Raw genomic sequence first — 23,975 nt, forward strand, 5'->3', positions numbered from 1 at the left:
AAAAGGTAGTGGGCCAAGGGCCTAAAATAGCATATAGTAAAGGCCTAAATATTAAAAATTATTTGGAAAACAACATGGAAGGAAATGAAAAATCATTCAAGGATGTCGAAATGTAACGTGCTGGTATTGCAAATATATTAATGATGGCCCATATATGGCCATGGAAAACTATAATCGTAGTATGTCGTGTCCAGGCAATTGTAATTGTAACATGGCAATGGTGCTTTACATTGCTACATGCACTTCATGCATGGCTTTCTATGTGGGTAAAACCACTAGGAAGTTGAAAGAAAGAATGGCAGAACTTGTAAGAGACATTAAAAATAGAAAGAGCGAGAATACATTATTTGTACACAGCCTGGCTTGTGAGAATTTTAAGAAGTTTATGTTCTTTGTGATTGATCGTAATGTTCCATCACATAGAGGAGGTGAAATAAAAACATACCTAGAAAAAATAGAGCTGGAATGGCAGCTGAGGTTAAATGCCACTGAAAAATCAAAAATCTGGGCTTAATGTGAATTGTTCCGTCAAGAGTGTTCTGAAACTTAGATCTGCGAAGTTTTAAAGTTTTCTGATTTTATTTGTGTGTATTAAGGAGTCTGGTCTTGTGTGTTTAGGGAGGGGGGCCATTCATATTTACATTTACATTGGGGCTGCAATAACAGGTAGAAACAATATGTTATAAACAGGTAGGATATATGTGTTATAAAGCTCTCCAGTCTATATGAGAATTAAAGAAATAAGAATTTTTGGGTTTTGGTCAATGTTTTTAATGTTTTTAACAGAGGATTTGCACATTTTTATAAAGTTAAATACGTGGATAAATAAGTTTCAAGTACTTTTTAATTGAGTTGGTCATATGAATAAATAGTATTTAAATGAGCTATTATAGAATACTGTTTTACTCTGATGAAGCCTAGTGTAAAGTTGGGTGAAAGCGCTTAGTTTTAATAAATACTGTCTTGCTTGTACGTTCGGCGGTGTTTTTTTTCTTTTTTTCTTTTTTCAGTTTGTATACACCCTTTGGGTGGTTTTTAATTGTTTTGTTTGAGGATTATGTTTTAGAGCATGTGAATGTCTTTTACATCCAATTATTTGCTTTTCTTTTTGTTAAATATCTGAACAATTCTGTATTATATGTTAAGTAAAATTACTAAAAGTAGTATTATCTGCAATGTAGATTACAGGCCAAAGAACTGTTTTCAGTCCTCAGTGAAGAGAAGGAAGCATCAGATGAGGATTCATCTGAAGATAGCATAGAGGTTCCACAAATCAAACAGGAGAAAGATCTGGTTATAGTCCCTGTTGAAGAGAGCAATCTGTCAGAGGATGATCTGCCTGAAGGAAGCAACGTAAAGTTCATTCCATGCAACAAGAATGCATCTAAAAAAGTGAGGGACTCATGCTCTGCTGAAGTTATAAATTGTATAAAAGAGCCTGGAATATGTTTTTATATGTAGAATGACCACCAGCCAGTGTTTTAATAATGAAACAACAATTTTGATAGTAAGTATCACACCTACATCATACCAAGTAACTAGTATGCAGTACACCTGGCTAAATCATACAGGGAAAGGAGCATGCGTAGCACTGCTTTAACACACTGTGCTCCAAAGGCGGTAGAGAGTGCTGTGCAATGCACAGGGCTGTACCGTGCACCTGCCTATACAGTGCACCTGGCACTTGCTATCTTACACCTGTCACACAGCTGAGATTACTATTTAATTTCGGATAGCTGGGTGTGGTTAGGGAAAATTTTCTATTTTGGATCCAAAGGTAGTTGAGACAACTGCTGTTGAACACTGCCCTTCCTAGTGCTCCAAACTCCATTTCCACCTACCCACCTTAGACTAAAGACCTGCCACCATCACGCCCACACCCCAGAATGATGGGACTAGTTCATTTCTTTTTTAAGAGGGTATGAGGAGACAAAAATGTGATCAAGGGATCCTGGCCACAGTGTCACTCACAATGCCACTATCTTCACCATCTGAACTAACAGGTTGACAGACAAGATCAGACAGGAGTCCCCGTGGGCTATGATGTTTGCAAATGACATTGTGATATGTAGTGAGAGTAGGGAACAGATGGAGGAGACCCTGGAGAGGTGGAGATATGCTCTAGAGAGAAGAGGAATGAAGGTCAGAAGGACTAAGACAGAATATATGTGTGTGAATTAGAGGGAGGCTAGAGGAATGGTGAGGATGCAGGGAGTAGAGGTGGCGAAGGCGGATGAGTTTAAATACTTGGGATCAACAGTTCAGATTAATGGTGAGTGTGGAAGAGAGGTGAAGAAGAGAGTACAGGCAGGATGAAGTGGGTGGAGAAGAGTGTCAGGAGTGATTTGTGACAGACGAGTACCAGTGAGAGTGAAAGGGAAAGTCTGCAAGAGGGTAGTGAGACCAGCTATGTTATATGGGTTGGAGACAGTGGCATTGACAAAAAGGCAGGAGTCAGAGCTTGATGTGACACAGTTGAAGATGTTAAGATTTGCACTGGGTGTGATGAGGATGGACAGGATTAGGAATAAGTATATTAGAGGGTCAGCCCAGGTTGGAAGGTTTGGAGACAAAGCCAGAGAGGCAAGATTACATTGGCTTGGACCAGTGGCAGCTGGTGACTTCAAATCAAAGGGGGGGGCTGCAGATAGTTGAATGGGTGGGGCTAAGGGGAAGGGGTGTGACCAACTAGACAGGGGTGGAGCTATGCTAAAAAAATCACAAAAACTGGGACTTTAATTAAATACATTATCCTAGGTGGCAAACCGTCATTATGAGAGTCCAATCAAGACAAAATGAAGCGTAAAAGAAAAAATATTTCAATGCATTGGCTACATTACAGCTTAATATCTAGATGGAAACAAAAAGGTTGTGAGGCATTTAAAAATAAATCACTTTTCAAATACAGTACTGGAATGCCAGTCAAAATCAAGTGTAAAAAACAAGCAGCACTCAACTCAAACCACTTTTCCTTGTACTGCAGTTCTAATTATAATTTATATTCAGCTTTATAAAAGTACCAAGCAACATGCTGAAAGTAGCAATCTCTGTGATATCCCCACTTGTAAAAATGTTTCTTATCTAAAAAATACATGCTGCCTGACACCAACTATCTATGAGTTTCATGGGGAAAACATGATCAAAGTAAAAAATGAATAGTAAACAAGAAACAAGCTCAAGATAAATTGCTTAAAGGATTACTGCACAGGTTATGGACCACACATGATAGATTGGCATTCTGTTTAGTTTATGGGTAAAGCCTGCAAAGATGACTGCAAGTCTCCAACAAATGTAATGAGCTTCTGAAATACTTTAATCCTGTCCTTTATTACAAATACTGTCATATGCATTTCAATACCTAAGGCTTATGCATTATCTAGTTATGTAAATATTCTCTGCATGGCAACAACAAAAAGGCTTTCAGTGTTGGTAATTATTTAACAGTATGCTTTTTAAAGCTTACTTGCATCTTACAATCTCAGACAAGCTTACCTGATGGTCATTAAATCACTGTTACTTAAACACAGAGCAACAGGCAACACAACAACATGCATTTTCTGAATAATAAGAAGCATAATTCAACAGTATAAAAATATGATAGAAAACCAAAACATTCTGCAAAATCAGGACAGATGTAAAGCCACAGTACTACTTGTGTCTACCTTGGATGGGGGGATACTCTGCACACTTAAACTGCATAACTGTTCCTTCCCTTGCGGGTCTATATTATATCCTCGAACGCTTAAAAAAGCAAACGCTGATTGATCAAACTTATTTTCGTGAAACTGCAAAATATCGAAGCAACAGAAACTTAAATTTTTTCGTAGGGAAAGAATTTGGTTGTCCATTTCTGTTGCTTCAGTATTTTCAGTGTTATGGTGAAAAGTTACCAGTCAGATTAAGGTAAGTGTGCGATTGTGTGGATGTTAGTGTTAGGGTGATTTAGGTGAATTAGGGTTAGGGCTCGGGTTAGGTGTGTGTGCAATTGAGTGGACATGAGGGTTAGGGCGGATTTAAGTGAGTTAGGGTTAGGGAGCGGGTGAGGTGAGTGTGCGATAGTGATGGACCTTAGGGTTAGGGTTTGAGTTAAAGTAAGTGGGTAGTTAGTGGTGTGTGCATTGTTTAGTGTAGGGTTAGGTATCAGATTTTAGGTGTATGTGTGTGGATTTCTGTTTGTTTGGTGTGCTTGTGTTGTGTGTATGTGTTTTGGATCAGCGATTTTTTTTCCCTGGGAAAAAAATCGCTGATCTGACAGTTCGAGATTGTAAGCTTCCGCTTAAATTAGGTCGATCAATCAGCGTTCGTTTTTTTAAGCGTTTGATGATATTATATAGACCCTCCCTTGTTTGGACACATCCAGAGTCACTGCATGGGGGAATGGAGTGCAACAAGTATGTCACAATTGACAATTTGAAATGTCTCTGGCTGACTGTGATCACCCTGACACATTTGTCATACCTCTTAACCACAGAGCAAGAAATATGGACAAAGCCATAAACAGAAGTGAGACAAAGGCCCAAAAATAAGGACAGTTTTTAAATATTGCTCTTATAAACCTAGAAAGATAATAGAATAGTACGTCTTGCATTAGTATGAATTTTCTGAAGGGAATGAAATCTGAAACTCAAATGTCTGTCATCATTTTCAAACTTCAGTCTTTAACGATTTGCCACTAATTTGCCAGAAAACTACAATTTTATGAAAAACGGACCAAAAATGCGATACAAAAATATAAAATAGGCACTCAGTACAGCTGGGAACCTGTCAAAGAAGGGACACTTTTTTAATATTAGTACTGTTAAGCTGAGCAGCTGACAAAATAAGAGAATCTACATGCATTTCTGAAATAAAAGTAATCAATAACTCTGATCATTACAATTATTTATTAATTGTAAACCCTCCACATTTTCTTCCAAAATTGCCATTTTGCAGAGGGATTATTGGGGGGGGCAACATTTGGAGCCAAAATTGTGGGCAGCTGAGAGGTTTGGATATACCTAATTCTATAAAGTGATTTATTTGCATGTACCTGTCAACCTCTTAATGCAGGAAATCTGGGCAAGATCAAATTTACTGGGGGAACATACTAACAGTGCTAATAATTGCTCTTGTATAAACGTAGACAGTTGATACTGTCAGGTATCTATGGTGATTTTACTGCTTTGTTTTCTTTTTTTTAAGTTTTGCATGAATAGTTCCCTCTTTCTCTTTTGTCTTCCTTTTCTTATCTGTCTTTCTATTAAATGTTTCATTACTGAAATTTTCTAGCTTTGCATGTGATGTACGGGCATGTGAGAGTTTGCAATTAACTGTGTTATGGCAAACAGAATTCTGCATAGTGTTACCCTCTTTATTGTGTGTGTCTGTTGACATTGTATCTGATACAGCTGTCTGGGCAGTAATGATCTTTATAGTTTATTACTACCGCAGAGTTTTCTTTGACTGATTCAGCTGAATTACATTCCTTAGTGAGCTCATCCTGAATTTCTGCCATGTCTAAAGGATCAGCAACTATTAAATGGTTGAACCTTTCTTTGCTGTCACTGCTGGGTAAAGATTTTGTGAGGCAGTCTTTTGTGGCACTTTGTGTTTCTTTCTCGTTATACTCTGCTACCATTTCATGTCAGGTTTCATCATATGAACTTAAGGTGTCTTTCCTCAAAATGGCATGCATATCTAAGAACATACAGATGGTTTCCTTTCCTTTCCTTTTAGAGCAATAGCATCTGTGTTTGCTTTCTAGTAGTCTTTTATATTTTAATTTTTGGGACTTTCTTATTGCTTATAGTTAAACTCCTGCTGAGACTGTGCAAAATAACTCCAACAAAAAACACTTTAAATGCCAAAAGATTTAATAGATTAAAGCTTTTGGGTTAACCACTCTTCATCAGTACACAGAATTAATGAATCTCATCAACATTTAAATAGGGACACCAATAAAATCACATGATTCAGCCAGCCTATCCTAACATTATTAACTAACAATTAAATATTTCAATTACTTCATTCAAAATAGCTTTCAACAATTTTAAAAAAATATTTAAAATATTTAAAACTTAATACTTGTTCTTATAAATACATATACATATATAAACACACACACATACACTTACTTATATATACACACATACATATATACATAATTATTGCCACATATACATATTGTGCAAAAAATACACATAAATACATCTTCATAAAATCATATAACCATATTCAATTCCTTAAAAATTAAATAAATTATAAATTAATTCACATTCTTAAATATTCTCTCTCTGCCTTTTAATTAACATAGGCTTTATCCTAACAGTATTATTCGAATCTGGTGCTACATCTGCTTGTAATCGAATGACCCATTCATATTCTTTTAGTTCTAGAATGTTATTCATATCTCCTCCCCTAGTACCCATATCTACTACACCTATACCTCTAAACTTAAAAGTATGTGTTTTATTATCCATAACATGCTTACTTAATGCATTCCTCACCACTTTTCTTCTAATTTCGGACTTATGTTCTATTATGCACTCCCTTAATTTTCTATTTGTTTTACCAACATAAAATGCTGTGCAAATTGTACATGTTGCAAGATACACTATTTGGAGTGTATTACAATTTGCTGAACATTTAAATTCATATTTTTCTTTGGGAATAGGATGTTCAAAACTATTTACTGAATCATAAATATCAACACAACAGCTACAATTGTAGCATTTCAATGTTGCATTTTTATGTTGGTGTATAACTCTCTTTTCTTTAAAGTCCTTATAACACAATTTCTGTTTCAATGTCTCCAAGTTCCTGTATGAAAATCTAGGTTTCAAGCCTACTAGATTTTTAATCTCTGGCATAGCCATCAATATAAGCCAATTTTTTTCTATAATGTTGCATACGTCTCTAGTGTTTGCACTAAAAGTAGTGACATACCTAATACTTTGTCACTTTCATCTGAATTTTGTACTGGCTGTATTATGTCTCTGCCAAAAATTGGTTAATATTTATCCTTTCTTCCTATTTTCACCTCTTCATATATGGCATTTACATAATGAGAAAAATAGCCATTCCTTTTAAATTCTCGCTTCATTTCATTCGCTTGGAGTATGAAATAATTTTCCTCTGTATTAAGCTTGCTAGCCCTTATTAATTGTGCTTTCAAAACACCTTTAAAAGTATGTGGTGCATGCATACTATTTCTTCTAATATATCTATTGGCATTTACTTCTTTCTTATATATTGTTGACTCTATTCTACCCGCTTTCTTGTATAATTGAATGTCCAAAAACACTATACTATCTGCTGAAAACGACATTTTAAATTTCAAAAAATTTGTCGTAGCATTTAAATATCTAATATAATTCTCCAATTCTTCACTATTACCATCCCAAATTAAAAAAACAATCATCTACAAATCTTTTGTAGAATTTAACTTTAGTATTTAAATTATTGTGGTCACTCAATACAAATTGCTTCTCCCACTGGTATAACACTAAATTCGCATATGTGTTCGCTATGGGGTGCCCATTGCTACCCCAGTTAACTGCAAAAAGGGTTTTCCATCAAAAATAAAAACATTCTTTGTCAATACCACATCTAACAAAGTACAAATATTTTCTATTTCTCGTGCTTGCATACCAATTTCACTAATAAGAAAACCACGTATGGCATCCAATCCATATTCATTTGGGATTACTGTAAATAGTGAAGTAATATCTAATGTTACAAACATAAAAGTTTTTCCAACATTTTCTTTATGCCATTTAAACAATTCAGATAGAAAGTTGTTAGTATCTTTCAGTATACTTGAACATTTACTCAAATATTTACCCAATTGTAACTGTAAGTACTTTGATATTGTTCCTGTTACTCAACCATTTCCTGAGACTATAGATCTCAGGGGTGGGTCTTCCAAGCATTTATGTATTTTACGGATACCATAAATTTGTGGTATCATAGGACAAGGTACAGAGAGGTAGTTGAAAAGATCAATAGTTATATCCTGACTAAGCTGTAAGTCATAAACTGTCATGTTAACATCTGCAATACATTTTTTTACTTCATTGAAGGTTATTTCCTTAAAAGTTAAAGGATCTGCTAAAATACTTTTAAAGCTCTCCATATATCTATTTCTATCCATTACTACAACAGCATCTCCTTTATCTGCCTGTTTAATAACTAAATTATTATTTTCCTCCAGCTGCTTAAGCGCTCTATATTCCATATAGGATAAATTATAGAACTTTTTCCTATTCCTTTTTGAGTAAAGTTGTCTTAAATCTTTTTCAACTACATTCATGAAAGCAGTTAACACAGGACATGGTTGAGGTATAAATGTACTTAATTTTTTACAGACAGATATCCTAGTTGTTGTTTCCTTAAAAAATCAACTTTAATGTTAAATTTCTTACAAACATTTTTATGTCAGTAATTGCTTGTACTATATTGTCCTGTGCTTAAGGTATGAACTTCATACCTTTACTTAGTACTTCTATTTGATCTTCACTTAATGTCAATGTTGAGAGATTAACAGTACCTTATCCACTTACACTGCATAACTGTTCCTTCCCTTGCTTGGACACATCCAGAGTCACTGCATGGGGGAATGGAGTGCAACAATTATGTCACAATTGACAATTTGAAATGTCTCTGGCTGACTGTGATCACCCTGACACATTTGTCATACCTCTTAACCTCAGAGCAAGAAATCTGGACAAAGCCATAAACAGAAGTGGGACAAAGGCCCAAAATAAGGACAATTTTTAAATATTGCTCTTATAAACCTAGAAAGATAATAGAATAGTAGGTCTTGCATTAGTATGAATTTTCTGAAGGGAATGAAATCTGAAACTCAAATGTCTGTCATCATTTTCTAACTTCAATCTTTAATGATTTGCCACTAATTTGCCAGAAAACCACACTTTTATGAAAAACGGACCAAAAATGTGATACAAAAATATAAAATAGGCACTCAGTACAGCTGGGAACCTGTCAAAGAAGGGACACTTTTTTAATATTAGTACTGTTAAGCTGAGCAGCTGACAAAATAAGAGAATCTACATGCATTTCTGAAATAAAAGTATTCAATAACTCTGATCATTACAATTATTTATTAATTGTAAACCCTCCATGTTTTCTTCCAAAATTGCCATTTTGCATAGGGATTATTGGGGGGGGGCAACATTTTGAGCCAAAATTGTGGGCAGCTGAGAGGTTTGGATATACCTAATTCTATAAAGCGATTATTTGCATGTACCTGTCAACATCTTAATGCAGGAAATCTGGACAAGGCCAAATATACTGGGGGAACATACTAACAGTGCTAATAATTGCTCTTGTATAAACTTAGACAGTTGATACTGTCAGGTATCTATGGTGATTTTACTGCTTTGTTTTTTTTTTTTTAAGTTTTGCATGAATAGTTCCCTCTTTCTCTTTTGTCTTCCTTTTGCTATCTGTCTTTCTATTAAATGTTTCATTACTGAAATTTTCTAGCTTTGCATGTGATGTACGGACATGTGAGAGTTTGCCATTAACTGTGTTATGGCAAACAGAATTCTGCATAGTGTTACCCTCTTTATTGTGTGTGTCTGTTGACGTTGTATCTGATACAGCTGTCTGGGCAGTAATGATCTCTATAGTTTATTACTACCGCAGAGTTTTCTTTGACTGATTCAGCTGAATTAGATTCCTTAGTGAGCTCATCCTGAATTTCTGCCATGTCTAAAGGATCAGCAACTGTTAAATTGTTGAACCTTTCTTTGCAGTCACTGCTGGGTAAAGATTTTGTGAGGCAGTCTTTTGTGGCACTTTGTGTTTCTTTCTCGTTATACTCTGCTACCACTTCATGTCAGGTTTCATCATATGAACTTAAGGTGTCTTTCCTCAAAATGGCATGCATATTTAACAACATACAGATGGTTTCCTTTCCTTTCCTTTTAGAGCAATAGCATCTGTGTTTGCTTTCTAGTAGTCTTTTATATTTTAATTTTTGGGACTTTCTTATTGCTTCTCAGCAAATACTTTCTATTCTGAGAGTCATTTATGTCCCTCTTGCCAGGTTTGTCCTCGCAAATGTATATACCTGCTTTTTGTTATCACTGTCATGATTCCTCGTTATTTACTATCAATTAATATTGTTAGTTTTTTGATTTACAGGCTTCTCTACAGTGAACTCCTTCAAGTTGTCAAAGCCGTCTTACACTGACATACACTGCTATCTGTGGCACCATCCGTTTTTGACTTCAAGGATGTCTGTAATAATTTATACAGTTTATGGCAGTTTTTAATAATATCATATTGATAATATACATTACATTGATTGCAAGGTACCAAAATCCTTGAGCCATTAAGTTCTTTATTAATTATTTAATGTGCATTGTACATCCTCCTTAGAGACTAATAGTATACACCTGTTTAGCCTAGTAAAAGAATCCTTGGCACAACCACACATTATATCAAACTAAGTTCTGTTATTGCAGACAAATTCACTATCACAGTTACAGTTACTGCCTCAAATATATGCAGGTTCAAATTTGTAATTTATAAACAAGTACAGGTTTGCAACAGCCAACCCTATAATGTCTTGTATTAGTCCTAAACAATAAATACATTTTAAAGCATGGATAAGGCAATTCAGTTCAAGTATACTACATATAAAAACAAATGAAAAAAACTTCAGTATTTACAATTGATTAAAATCAAGTTCAGTTAATACATGGCCGCATATCTCCATTTAAAATTATAAACAGACTGTGTAAAACAACATATGCCTAATGATTGCTTCACTTTGTACTTTGGTATAATTTTGGTATAACTTTGTAAGCAGTAGTAAAATAGACATTTAGTGTTGATAGTTATCTATTAAAATCCTTGATGGTATTTAACAAAAACCCTGATTTTTTTTGTTCATCTTTTTCCCATGTTGTATTCTGGAGAGTGGCTGCTCACCAGCCAAGCAGGTCTAAAGAATGCATGTGAATGGGGAGGTGGGAGTTTTAGTTTCTGTATCCATTTACCACCAGGGATTCTTAAAAGAAATGTGTAACTTAACATACTCTCCATTTGTCAAGTCCTGCACATGCATGCAAACACTGCTAACACAGTTAAAATATGCTATCCTTAAAAGGCAGCTGATAATCTTACAAAGGCATACACACACACACACACACACACACACACACACACACACACACACACACACACACACACACACACACACACACACACACAAACACCCTACCTGTCCTTCCACAGCTTCGTTAAGCCCAGGTAATCCTTCCACAGCTACTAAATACATCCTTCCTGGGTAATCCTTCCACAGCTTCATTAAGCCACGAGATGTCCTTCCTTGACGAGACTCCCAGCCTGCCGATGTTGCAGTCCAAGTTCGATCCCTTTCCTGTGACAGTCTATGCAGTTATAACTGCATAGACTTCTGGGATCTCTGAACTTGAATGCTTCGTAATCCGGACTGCTGCTGAGACAGTCTGCGCATGTCCCAGACTGTCTCAGCAGCAGTCCGGATATCAGAAATGCTAGTGCGCATGCGCGAAAGTCCGCTATTTGCAATCTTTTTTTTCTTTTTTTTTCTTTTGTGTTTTATTTTATTTGACTTTCTTTCTTAATTTACAGCTGGGGGGGCTGCAGTCCGACAGACCAATAGCACGGGCCGCCCCTGGCTTGGACATGTGCTGAGGAGGGATGCAGAGTATATTGGGAAAAAGATGCTAAGGATGATGCTGCCAGGTAACTGGAAAAGAGGAAGGCCTAAGATAAGGTTTATGGATGTGGTGAGAGAGGACATGCAGGTGGTTGGTGTGACAGAGCAAGATGCAGAGGACAGGAAGAAATGGAAACAGTTGATCTGCTGTGGTGACCCCTAACGGGAGCAGCCAAAAGAAGAAGAAGTTATGCACACACACCCAAAAGATATCACCTACACCTGCATGATGAATGCTTCCTAAGTGCCTGCCCACCTAATACTTAACACTACAGCTTGTCACAGCCCCAGTTTCACCTTTAGATACATCAAATCCAGCATACCCCCCTACCATTTAGATGTGACTTCTCATCCTTATTTCCACTTTTCCTGATATTGTCCATCAAAGGTGAAAGCTGGTGGACAGCACTCTTAGCTGGAGTCAATGTACCAGCATGCTGGCACACTTTTCCCTTAAAAGCTGGAAGCAGGTATTACCTCATCGCTCCTCTTTTTTATCTACAACATATAAAAACACACAATTTCAGGTTAAAAGGATCGAAACAAAGTGAGTGGGGAGGAAGAAAGAGGATATTATTTAGGTGAGGTGGAAGGTTAAGGGGGAGGCAATGCCTTGTGTTTGTACTCACTAAAGGAGAAGAAATGTAGTTGTTGTGAGTAGAAGGCTAGGTTTCATACTTTGTGCTATTTAAATGTCTCAGAATATGTTTTCGGAAGCTTTCTCTACATGGAACGCTACTGAAAGCTGCCAGATGAACATTTCTGTTCAACCAGTGTAAAAGAACTTTTGCTATGCCAGTGTGCATTGGAAGCAAGGGGGAGACATCCCTTATATAACTACTGACATAATCTACAGCGACAGATAAAATTAAAAAACTCAAGATCGCTGAGACCAGACAATATAAAAAAAAAAACAGAGACAATCTTACTAAACCCTAGAAGTCAGTGTAAGTGTTGAGCAGGCTTTGATAATGCAGTTTTGTGGGGAATGCTGCAGGCCAGGCTCCTTATGGAAACAACAAACTTCACCACCTTGCAGTCTTCCACTACATATTTATAAATGCTGTGGCAATGACTGTTAGGATGTATACATTAACATTGTGTGCGACTCATCATAACTGTAGATACACATATCATAAGCTTATTGTTGGGGGGCAGGTTTCAACCATACCTCTCAATTGTTCAGATGTTTGCAGAATGTCTGATTTTTGCCTCACATTTTTTGTCTGTTCCTTACAGAAATTTTAATTTTCTGTCAAGTCATTGAAGATTAAGGTTATAAATAATGACATACGTTTCAATTTCATGCATCATATCCTTCAGAAAATGCATGGTAATGTAAACCATTTTAATCCATCTGCTTTCTAAGTTTAAGAGCAATATTTAAAATTCATTCCTGGTTTTAGGCCTCCCTTTCTACATTATGTTTAACTTTGTCCAGGTTTCTTGAGATTGGGGGTTGAGAGTTATGGCTCCAGCTCTCTTTCTCCCTAATACTGTGCACATATTTGGCCTGGTAACTGGATGTCTTGGAAACTATTTACCTCTTTTCATAGACCATAACAACGCATTTTGATTGGGTCTCTGATCATAACCAACGTATGTGTCTCAGACATGGAAGGTAGCACAACCACCTTGACAGCACAGTAAGACAAAGCTTGAAAGGTGAATCGTGACATCCATGTCCAAAACACAAGTTGGAGATGAGCAAGACCCCCCAATCATAATTTTGCGCAGTGCATCAAACTTTATCTGCTCCATATATTATGAGCTACAGAAAAAGACATGTTGTTAAGACTGAGAAATGCTTTACAGCTTTGAAGGCCAGAAAAAAAGTTACCCCTGTCATGTAGATAGAAGGCAGAAGTGAAGTCTCCCTCTGTGGAGTGAATGGCTTTAAAACTATTAGGCATGCTGTTCTCAGTACCTCAAGAGTTCTGCTCATCATAGCAGTCCATCCTGTATCGCTCAAAATAATTCCTTACTTACGTCACTGTTTTTATTCTACTCCAGAGCTTCACAGTTTTCTCCTACATGTCCCTGCATAAAACATTAGACCTTGCTGAAATTGAAGCACACAGTATTCACTTCTCCCTACCCCCTGATGTACCTTTCAACATCCAGTCAAAGAAATGTTTCTTTTGGCAATTTTTATCTTCAACATCCAAAGGATGCATTCAAGCTCACTGTGAATCTGAGTACAATTCCTCAGCCGTTGTCTCAAAGTGGGTGACTTCTGCAACCACTACATCCCACTCTGAAATACTAAATATATGTCATAGTGCTGCACCTTTGAAATTCATTTGGTAACACTGACCACTATGCACCCTGTTTGGTAATGCAATGTCATCTGGAATCTGGTTTCAGGTTTCCATGGTCCAAAAGTAGAAACACTATGGGACAGGTAGTGTGTCAAGATTTATACAAACAATTGGAAGTATAAGATAGGAATGGGTAAAGAGATAGGTATATTATTATTATGCCCAAAGGATGGCAGTGGTTGTACAGGATGTGCATGCTTTTAGATGAAAAGGAAAGCTGTCAGCACTAAAAGTGTACTTCTTTAATGTTATGGTGTAATAGTACAAGTCTGAGTACAAATCTGGTCCATTTCACTTCATCAAAACCATTTACAAATTTAGCATGACTCAGTACCACACAATCTTCTGATAAGGGAGTGTACCCTTAAGAAAGTCTAAACTACTCCAAGGGGTTAAGAATATTATGTTAGCTGTCTACACTGTTCACTGAATCACTGTTTTATCTAGGCTATCAACTGAAACAACTGTGTTTGTGCACAACATACATTTCTGCCTGCACCCCTGCAGGATGTCATTTCATACTTTCTGCCCTTGGGCTGAAACTTACTGGTATGTACTTTTCAGTTTTTTCCTTACAACCTTTCTGCAGAGGGGCGTGTGACTTCCTCCTTTCTAGACTACCCACTTCCAGATCAGAGAAATTTCTCAAAAAAGTCAGTCCTTGGCATTCTTAGCTTTCTTCAGCACCTACATTATTAGAATATATTTTGTCCAGTCCTCCAGCCTTATTCACTTAAATTTTGTTAGTTGTTTTATGACTCTATAACAATATATGGAGTGGTGTTAACACCTTTGTATTTATCATGCTGCTTGGATGTGATTTTTCCCTTTCAGTTATGAATACAAACTTGTGTTCATCACTGTCACTTTCCTCACATAATTCTTCCAGCAGGTCTGCTAATGTTCTGACTTTTGTATTTTTACCAGTTGTCTCATTTCATTTAAGTACCTAAATTTTCCCTGTGCAGGTTTTAGTGTTGTAAATTATTCTTTGTTTTCCTATTTTTACCCAAATTCAGTATCCTCTATGTTTTCTTTCCTGTCACGTTTGACTGAATTATCTAAAAGCTAACTATTGTCCCACACCTTCTATTACTAACTTTTGAGAATCACTGATTTTGTGTTATTAGCTTAGTGTACAAGGCTGTTATCTCCACTGTGGTTCATTTCAGTTAGGACCAGTGCTTCTTACATACACCATCTGTCTTGTGGCCAAAGCACATGGCAATAAACATACTTCAGTAATCAGTAATGGTGGAATAAGCCTGCTGATAAAGGTAAATATTCTAATTAGACTAACTCTAAAAGTAATAATATGTTAATAATAGATTTACTGTATACAGACATCATGCCATTTACTTTTTGGTTATAATGATGGTGGTGGTATATGCCTTAGGACAACTAAAGTTTCTTTTAAAGAAACTGTCCCTTGTCTGCACCATTTTCTTTTCACATGGCTTAGGCATATCTATACAGTGTATACCTTGAGCTCCTTTCCTGGGTATATGGATTTCACTTATTTCAGAACTGCACTTTTCCGTAAATGTAGAGAGCCCTTGAATGTTCCATATTAAGCAGGAATTATATTTAAAAGCAGAAATGGCACAGCACCTGGTTTTGATTTTCTCAGAAAGTTTACATTAGGTATATGAGTTAGAGAATGGAACTGCCTGGATGAATAATATATGACGACCTCTACCAGACACAAACCAATTTATAAGCCATCTTAGTATTTCATCAGACTGACCATCTCAAAAGCAGCTTCTTAGTTTTATGTAAGGCAAATGTTAGGGGATACACTGTATCTGAACTGCAGTTAGAAATGGTTTATTTTTCTTGTCATTTAACTAGATAAGCCCCATTAGGAATCTCTGCATCTACAAGATCTAGGTGTCAAATCACATTTTTATTACAGCAAAGCTTTAATAAATATATCCTGTTGTAATGACAGCAAAGTGCCACAGGGGTAGTGCTTGCTACACCCTAGTTATATTCTATAATAAGCCCTGGGGTCTCATCTACTTATCACATTTCTGATATCAGAAATTCAGGGCCTTGATCCATGTATTAACTCCACAACATTCCAGGTTTCTGAAAAAGCAAAAGGCATTAGGTGATGATGTTTAGAGCAACTGTTTTTTTCTTTCAAGTTAACTATCTTTTCAGTAAAACAGTCTGTCATTTGCCTGACTCAGCAGCACACTGGGACACAGCCTTAAGTGTTACTTAGGTGTCTGAGGTTCAATTAGTTGCCCCAGCACTGGAGCTTTCAGGTAGAGAGGAGTAGGAGTTAAGTAGCGTGGGCTGCTCACCTCTCGGGGGATTGGCACTTAGTGTTATTTTCCCTGCTGGAGACTGGGGAGATGACTGCTTCTGCTGTACTGGGAGAGGCTATGCTTTTTGTTAGCAATAATCCATGCAGACATGATGGGAGTCCTTCACAGACAGTCCACTGCACATCCTCTTTCCTGGTGCCTTGATGAATGTACTGTACACTCATTAGGGTCAGGAAGAGAGCCACCACTAATGGTTGGCAAGATGATGACCTCTGTCAGTTGGCTCTAACCCACTAGGAAACAAACAGGCTGACTAGCTGAGAGATGGTATGATGGCTATCAGGCAGCAGGGACCAATATCTTGCAGAAAAGAAAAGTGCAGTCTGTTATTTGGTATTCAGCAGTTCTGTATTCCACTTTCACAATATTAACTTAAAAAGTATTGGACACAATATTAACTTAAAAATTAGTGCACACAAGCCAAGTCACTGGGTGGCTTACTTAAAATGACTGATAGTGGCAGTAATTAAGTGAAAAAATATATATATATTTATATTGGCATCTAAGGACTGTGTGCATCTTTTTTTTTTTTAGAATTCCATTTTAAAATGCTTGGCAGACTGGATTCCATTGTATTTTGTTTTGTTTTTTATATGTTTACTGATAAAGATTTACAAGACTGCTTTCTTAAGTGTCCTTTCCTTTATTTTTTCTGTAGAACCAGAAAAATTGGATTTCACGCGACCAAATAATTATACTATCATCGTGTTTGGCAGTAGGATTCACCATCATCATTATAGGAATTACTGCAATTGTGGTAAGCTGGCATGGCTCTTTATAACAGCATACATTTTTAGTTCTTGTTGATAATTGGCTTTGTTTGTTTTTTTTTTTTTTTTTTTCATATTGTTATGAGTGGAAGCTCTTACAAATCTCCTCTAGTACATGGAAAACAGATTTCTTAAAAGAAATGTATACTCGATTGTTTTTTCTGTAATGTATTATATAGATAGTCTTTTGGATTTCAGAAATCCTGCTACTTATCATTCTTGAAATCCTTCCTACCTAAAACTGCATGCTGTGCACTGGGCTACACAGACATTTTGCTGATAACTGTAACATTCTTCTCCAATTACATCTCCCAGTATCAGGGATTACAAAGTAGGGGGATATTACTTATACACTTGTATAATTTTCTGAACCAACAAATAAATGTACTTTCCTTTTTGTTTGTTTCAGTTTTCTAATATTAACTAGAGCTGATTCAAACATATTTTTAACATTTTGGTCTTTCATATATACAGGCATGTATGCTGTCCCCACTGCTTTCGGAACAGCTCCTTTAACTCTAAAGGTATTCCCCCTGTTAACTGATAACTTAATCATTTTCCCCATAAACAATATTCCAGCTGTTAGAGATAATTATTCTGTGTGGAGCTAGAAATCCTATGGCACAATATATTTATAATCATTTTGCGCTTGTGTATTGTTTGTAAAGCCTAATATTTTTCCCCTAAGCAGCACTGGCCCAGTAGCTCCTCTACATGCATCCAATTGTCCATCAATATCATGTGGCAAGAGATGGGCAACAACAGGCCAAATAAGAGCCTTATGGCTGTTTTTTTTTCCTGTCCAGTCCTGCAAACCCAACTGACCCATTCGCTCCCCCATGGTGAGAGTCAGGTATCAGGAAATGGGAGAGCTTACGATTACATTGTAGCAGCCTACCCCTTGCCTTTTTGTCCATTACCCTTCCTCACGGCAGCTCACTGAGCTCTCCTGTGAGCTGCAGGCTGCAGAGAGCATGCCTCTACAAACTCACTTGGCGGGAGAGCTTACGATTACATTGTAGCAGCCTACCCCTTGCGTTTTTGTCCATTACCCTTCCTCACAGCAGCTCACTGAGCTCTCCTGTGAGCTGCAGGCTGCAGAGAGCATGCCTCTACAAACTCACTTGGCGGGAGAGCTTACGATTACATTGTAGCAGCCTACCCCTTGCCTTTTTGTCCATTACCCTTCCTTACAGCAGCTCACTGAGCTCTCCTGTGAGCTGCAGGCTGCAGAGAGCATGCCTCTACAAACTCACTTGGCGGGAGAGCTTACGATTACATTGTAGCAGCCTACCCCTTGCCTTTTTGTCCATTACCCTTCCTCACAGCAGCTCACTGAGCTCTCCTGTGAGCTGCAGGCTGCAGAGAGCATGCCTCTACAAACTCACTTGGCGGGAGAGCTTACGATTACATTGTAGCAGCCTACCCCTTGCCTTTTTGTCCATTACCCTTCCTCACGGCAGCTCACTGAGCTCTCCTGTGAGCTGCAGGCTGCAGAGAGCATGCCTCTACAAATTCACTTGGCGGGAGAGCTTACGATTACATTGTAGCAGCCTACCCCTTGCCTTTTTGTCCATTACCCTTCCTCACAGCAGCTCACTGAGCTCTCCTGTGAGCTGCAGGCTGCAGAGAGCATGCCTCTACAAACTCACTTGGCTAGGTGCATATGCAAAATGGCCATTAGCTTGCACTCCACAGATGTAACACTGTATTGCCTTTTATTATGATAAACACATCAAAATCACTGCAAAGCCCTGATAGGGTTCATGAATTGACATCTGTAACATAATTTAGAGACCTTTTCACTCAGGAAATATATGGTGGCACTACTTTGTACTTGTCGATGATTTCACTATACATTACAAGCTTGACCCATTCTAGGGTTTGATTATGATTTGGCACAGATGTTTTACCCATCCTTCCCTGCTAGTGTCTCAAGGCACCCAAGCCACTACTCAAACCTGGGGGGGGGGGGTCACTTGGGCTGCAGTCAGGGTTTTATTTCTCTGTGCCACAGTAGTGACACAGTTGTATAAGGAGCACACTGTAACAGTAGATCACCATACAAGAACAGACCATTACAGCAGGAAAATTGCTCTCTGTCTTCCTCTGTTTATGGCTGCACTGTCTGTTTCCAGTACTCTTATACTATTCATAACAAGCTGTTCATGCACAGAATTAGAATATAATTCATAAGTCTGATTACCACAACATGCATGATTGCACTTCATCATACGTAACATTATGTACCACAAACAAATGGCTCTGCAGTAGTTTCTTGGTCCAGAAGACTGAAGAGGTAATATAACAGTATTAGTCAAGGAAACTCATACATTTGAATGTCAGTATTCTCCCTGCTCAGAAACCAGCACATTCTTAAGGAAAGATGACAGTTACAAAAAACAAATGGCCGAAGCATGAAGTTTTTCTGTTGAGTATAATCCAAATGTTATATTTTAGTGCCAGGTAGGTCTAATTCCTTATGGGTATATGTGCATGAGTGCACATATACACATACGTATATAGGCTCACAGACTATTAGAGGAGCAGTTTTATGATGACACAAAATGCTGCAAAGACTACTTTCTGCAATTGCCAGATTATTCTGAACATACTGGTTTACTGTAAATTAAATCACACAGTCATGCAAAATATCTTTTATATTAATTCAGCTAATTATTTTCTCTGTTTGTTCTGCAGATTTATTTGCGAAGAAAAGCTAAAAAGAATCATGTGCAGTCCAGGTAAGCCTGGTTAAATATGAAAAAAATTCTGAGCTCAGGAACAAAAAAATAAGATGTTTTGTAAATGAGAATATAGCTAATAAGATGGGAAAAAAAGTTAAGTACTTACCATAACATTCCATCTGTGTTGTCCATTTTCATTCTTCCTCAACTGTTGGGTTTGCATCCCATCCTCAGATCCGACTCGGTCGTTACTTTAGCTAGAAGCCACCAAAAAGACCTTCCCTTACCCATCATGTACCAACTCATAACATACCCCAGATCCTGTTTGCTGTTTTACCTAAAGTAGGACATACTAATATATATTTCCTACAGAAGAAACTATATTTGGAGCTCAACATGAGGGACAGTGGTGTCCTTATATACTCTCATTCTTTCAGAAATCATTTGTGAAACAGGTTGGGTATTGGTCGGTGGGAAGTTGAGGAAGAATGAAAATGGACAACACAGATGGAATGTTATGGTAAGTACATCAATTTTTTATCTGATGTTGTCAATTTTCATTCTATCCTCAGCTGTTGGGACACAATCCCCAGCTACCTAAATTCCCAGGTGGACTCGAAGGAAGGATACTTCTGAGAAAAGCTGAGCCAAAAGCTGCGCTTTCCCTTAAGATCAGATCCAATTTGTAATGAGTAATAAAGGTATGGGTACTGGTCCAAGTTGCAGCCACACATATGTTGTCCATGGAAGCTCTAGAGAGAAACATTGAAGAATTTGCCATGAACCTAGTTGAATGGGCTCTTAAAGGTCTTGGTAAGGAAAGGCCCAATTTGATGTAGATAAATGATATGCAATCCGTTAGTTATCTGGCTAAAGTTACATTTGCAACTGATAATGCCCAATTTAGAATCTGCAAAGGAAACAAATATTTGATCTGTCTTCCTAATTTCTTTTATTCTATGTGAATAAAAATTAAATTGTCTGTGGACATCCAATAAATGCAACATATATTCACCTTTGTTTGTATATTTAGGAAAGAAGACTGGCAGATTAATGGACTGGTTAATATTGTATTCTGACACCACCTTAGGAAGGAAAAAAGGGTTGGTATCTAATGAGAGTCTATCCTTATGAAAAATCAACTAGGGAGGTTTACAGGACAATGCTTGAAGTTCTGAAATTCTTCTAGCAGAGGTGATGGCCACTAGAAACATAATTTTCTAGGTCAGGAATTTAAGATCACATTTTGCTGCTGGTTCAAAGGGGGAATGAGTTAAGGCCTGCAGTATCAGATTTAAATCCCATAGTGGAGTTGGATCTTTATAGGGGGGTCTCAGTAGGACAGTGCCTCTCAAAAAAGCCTTACAAAGCTTAGATGAAGCCAAAGAAGAATTGTCAAACCCAATATGAAATTTGGAAATTGCTGCTAACTGAACTCTAAATGTTGAGGAGCTAGCTCCCTCATTAAAAATTGTTGCTAAAGACTCAAGTGCACTTTGTATAGAAGCTGAGAAGGGGTCAATGCATTTCTAATGTGCCCAAACAGCAAACCTTTTCCATTTACTTCTCTAAAGCTTTCTTGTAGAAGCCTTATGGGAAGGTAAAAGCATATGATGGAGAGGGGAAGACAGCAATGGTTGTCTGTTAACAGAATTAGAGAATCCACACTGTTAGCTTGAGGTCTGAGATATCTGGATGAATCACTGCCTGTCAGTTGAGACAGGAGGTCTGGAATAGGATCTAGAATCCAAGGTGGGTAAAGGAGATGAGGCCAGACATAGGGGAACCAAATCTGTCTAGGCCAGTAAGGTGCAATGAGGATGACTTTGCTCTTCAATCTGGCAGCTTTCTGCAGAAATTTTGGAATTTGAAGAATTGGTGGGAAAGCATAGAGGAGACCGAGGGATCAATCATGGAGTAGGGCATCCTTCAGTGTGGGGATCTGGGTAAAGAAGCTGCTGCACTTATTGTTTACAGGGACAAGCAAGAAGGTTGCAGCAAGGCTGGCCCTATTGACAGAAAATCGTTTCTGTCACTTTCATGTTGAGAAACCACTCTTGAGGTAGTAGAATGGACCTGCTTAGCTTGTCTGCTATCATGTTGGACTTCCCTGGAATGTGCATTGCTATCAGAAAGCAGTTGGAAGAGATCACCCATTGCAACACTCTGAGCGGCCTCTGGACACGAGGGGTAAGACCTTGTTCCCCCTTGTTTGTTTATGCACCAGACTACTGACAAGTTGCCTTTCTGCATCACAATTGTCCCGAAAGGAAGAGAGTCTTGAAAGGTCTGCAAAGCTAAGAGCACCACTTTCATTTCCACGACACTGATACACATATTGGCCTCTTTGGGGGACCAAATGCCTTGGGCTGTCTTCCCCAGGAAGTGCCTTCCTCCAATCTGGGAAGCATCATTGGTCACTACAGCCTTGGGCTGAGGGAAAACGAAAGGGTTGCCTTGTAGAACTTGATCTGATCGAATCCACCACAAAATGTAGCTCTTGCTTGCCTGAGTGATTCTTATTTGGGCTGTCATGCATTGAAAAATAATTGACCATTGTGCGGCTAACATCCATTGAAGAACTCTCATATGAAATCTTGCTTGAGGTACTAAAATTATGGCCATTGACGTTGACTCCAAAGCTTGAAGAATCAGACGGGCTGAAATTCTGGTACTGTGAATTATTTTTCTGACCTGGAATCTGATAGTTTGCATTCTTGAGAGAGGAAGAAAAGCTGTCAAGGAAACTATGTTCAAAACCACTCCTATGAATTCCAATAATTGAGATGGTTGTAACTGAGACTTATTGTAATTTATGGTTATCTCTAGATGGGAGCAAGTATGGAGCACCTGATCTGTTGCTCTGATTACCACCCTGACCAAACATCTACTAATGAGCCAGTTGTGTAAGTATGGAAACACTCAGAATCCCTGCAGGCTCAAGTGAGCTGCTACTGCTGCCATGCATTTGGTGAACACCCTGGGGGCTGTGGTTTGGCCAAAGAGCAGTGCTTTGAACTGGTAGTGACTGGCTCCCAGCCAGAAGCATAAATACTTTTTGGATTGTCTGTTCATTTTTATGTGATAGTATGCATCCTGATGGTCTGTCGAGCCCCTCCAGTTGTCCTTACCTAAAAAAGGCACAATGGACTGAACTGTGACCTGCTCTGGTAAAATGGAAGACAATGAAGCCAAGAACCAGGCTTTGGGTCCATCGGTTCCCTCTAACCCAAAGGCAATCTACCTGAGGTGGAAGCCAGGACCAAGCTGTCCAATGCCAAGGCTTCAAGGGGCAGAGACAGTTCCAAAACTTCAGAGTTGACTCTAACTCTTCAGATCTGACAGGAATGCTTTAGCTCCAAGACTCAACCAGTTCAAAAGACATCTGAGCCAGAGCATTCAGAGATAGTTTCAGATCTGAGGATAAGGATATCTTCAGATCCAATGCAGATGGACCCAGAAGCCTCAGATCCAGGGGCTTTAAAATGATCAGTAGTTGGATCAGAGAAGGAGCTGAAATCAGCAGACTGGTAGAAGGACATGCTTCCTGACCAAAAGGAGTAGGAACTGGGAGAACTTCCATCTGTATTTGTGCCAAAAAGAATTTAATCATTTTGTCCTCATCAGCTTCGGTCAAACTTCTGGAAGAATGAGAGGAAGCTAGGGATGGGGACTTAGATTGCCATTGTTCCAAAAAGGGAGAAGGTACTCTGGAAGGTACCAGATCCAAACTTGGTAAGTGCCTGGTTCTAGGTAAGAGTCTTGGATCTGAAGTGCTTGGATCCAAGGAAGGTTTTGCTGCATCTGATGGCAGTCGAAGTGCAGCAGCCTTCGGATCCAATTTATGCTTATTTTTTTCATGGCTCTGAGGAAGATGGAGTTGAGGATCCAGAAGGTTTAGGAGATTTAGTGGAAGGCTCCTTGGATTTTGATTAGGAGGATTGAGTTCCCAGCAATAGTTTCTGAGTAAGAAGTAGGAAGTAACCTCTTCAAAATAAATTTATTTTTTCTGTCTGCAATTACACGCAGACTAAAGTTTTTCAAATGGCACAATCAACTTGAAGATGGTCTGGGCCCAAACAATACATCCATAAAGTGTGAGCGTTGGACAAAGACAACTTGTGCTTCCACTTTGGCACTTCTTAAAA

The sequence above is a fragment of the Protopterus annectens genome, chromosome 6.part0 (genome assembly GCF_019279795.1).
Source record: "Protopterus annectens isolate FY-2018-M chromosome 6.part0, PAN1.0, whole genome shotgun sequence".
In the NCBI taxonomy this organism is placed as follows: domain Eukaryota; kingdom Metazoa; phylum Chordata; order Ceratodontiformes; family Protopteridae; genus Protopterus; species Protopterus annectens.